The sequence below is a fragment of the Panthera pardus genome, unplaced genomic scaffold (assembly GCF_024362965.1).
Source record: "Panthera pardus isolate Hobbes unplaced genomic scaffold, ASM2436296v1 HiC_scaffold_26, whole genome shotgun sequence".
NCBI classification, from domain to species: Eukaryota; Metazoa; Chordata; class Mammalia; order Carnivora; family Felidae; genus Panthera; species Panthera pardus.
In genome coordinates this window covers 34513728-34515843 of record NW_026526832.1, presented here as the reverse complement: position 1 = coordinate 34515843, position 2116 = coordinate 34513728, and the positions used below count along the sequence as shown (strand labels likewise).

At 46.5% G+C, this 2116-nt stretch overlaps 1 pseudogene; it reads right to left on the bottom strand.

Moving 5' to 3' along the window:
* Positions 1-1292: 1292 nt before the first annotated feature.
* On the bottom strand, positions 1293-1374 carry LOC128773709 (U4 spliceosomal RNA; annotated as a pseudogene).
* Between the last annotated feature and the right edge of the window lie 742 nt (positions 1375-2116).

Here is a 2116-nt window from a genome sequence, read left to right as displayed (position 1 = left end):
ATCCCTGAATAATCTATGCTAAATAAGGCCATTGCTGCTCAGATTATGAGTCATAACCCTAGGATTGTTTGGACAGGACCTGTTCGGGGCACAGTGGTGGAGGAAACGAAGTAGACGGTCTAGAGAGTTAGGAGAAAATATAATTTGGGGGGAGGCTTGACCAGCCCTTGATACTCAGATGGTGTGGGGCTCCGGTGTGGCTCTGCGACCTTGAGCTCAGTTGAAGGCCTTGTTGATTTCTGTTCGTGAAACTAGGCCTCGCTGCAGACACCGTCCCACCCTTGTCGCCGTGTTTCGGGGGCCAGCACAGCACCTGACACGCAGTACATCGTCCGTGGACCCCACTGCGCTGCTTACAATCGCATCCCTCGGTATTGCTCGACCTTAGGGCTGCCGGCACTTTGACGGAGATGTCCAGCTCACAACCAGAGCCATATCTGAGCCTCGTTTTCCCTTGAAAGCGTCAGGAGATGCTTAGGCCTGTGGCAGGAAGCACTGTCTACTCTGATTTCATTTCAGTGACTTAGTCTCCAGGGGTCTTTCTGGATTCACTCTGCTCTTCAGACTCACGCTGACTCAGGTCTGTCCCTTCAGAGGCGCGCGCTGAGGACCCCTCCTGAAGCACATTGAATAACCAATCAGCCGGATGCTCAAATCCACCAGCGCCTTGAGTGTGGGCTCCTTCCTGAGGGGCCTTCTCGCTCTTTCTCCAACTCAGCAACACGCTCTACAAGGCCCAGCTGGAAATCGTCAGTGAACTACTGAGCGGTGTGAGCCTTCTCTGACAGCTTCGATTATCAGCTCAAGGAATAAAAACAAAAGTCAGGAAGAGACGCCAGAGGCAGAAAAGTAGCATAGAGCTGGGTCCTCCTGTGGCATGAATAACGTGAGGGAATAGGTTTCTCTTCTAAGCTTTAGCTCCATTTTGGGAGTTTGCTTGCTGGGAGGCATTAAAAAGCCCTTGTTTGACCAGTTAAGAAAATAAATGACCCATAGAAAGATTTATCTGTGATGGACTCACACTGTATTTTCAAGGGTCGGATGTAACATGTATGACTAATAATACCTTTTATCGAGCAACTACTATGTGCCACGTATTTTACCGAGCTAATCTCCACTTCTTAGGATAACCCTGCTGGTTCGTGGTCATACCTCCCTTCCCCACCTGCTTCTTTCCAGTGAAGCTAGGGCTCTTAGAGAAACTTGGTTAAGGTAACAGAAGGTTGCAGAGCTGGGATTGGAACTTTGGACTCCAAACCCTAGAAATCATTTTTTTTTTTTTTTATCGCTAACCTTTTTTTTTTTTTTTCCATTAAGCAATAATTGCACCTCGGATAAACCTCATTGGCTACGATACTGCCACTGCACAAAGATAACCTTTTTTTTTAATGTTTATTTGTTTTTGAGAGAGAGAGAGACAAAGCATGAGCAGGGGAGGGGCAGAGAGAGAGGGAGACACAGAATTGGAAGCAGGCTCCAGGCTCTGAGCTAGCAGCACAGAGCCCGATGCGGGGCTCGAACTCATGGACCGTGAAATCATGACCTGAGCTGAAGTCGACGCTTAACCGACTGAGCCACCCAGTCTTTAACACTTTTTGTAACCCTAACTTGTGTTTAGTCTTGGTAACAGCTTTATTGAGATACAATTAACATACCCTACAATTCAACCTTTGAAAGTGTGCAATTCAATAATCGTTAGTGTATTCACAGGGTTGTGCAACCCTTATCACAATAAATTACAGAACATTTTCATCACCAAAAAAGAAACCCTGTGCCCTTTAACTACTACCTCCCCTATTCCCAGATCCCCTTCCCATCCGTAAGCAACCACTCATCTACTTTCTGCCTTTATAGATTTCTATAGTCTGAACATTTCGTGTAAGTGGCATTATGCACTATGTGTCCTTTTGGGTCTGGCTTCCTTTGCTCAACCTATTTTCAAGGGTCATCCATGTTGTAGCCTGTATCAGTACCTCATCTCTTTTTATGGCCGAATAATACCCCCCTGTTGTACGAACTGAATTGTGTCCCTCCCTGGTACATCAGAATGTGACCTTATCTGGAAATAGGAACACTGTCCATATGATCGATCATACTGGAGGTTATGCATATAGTC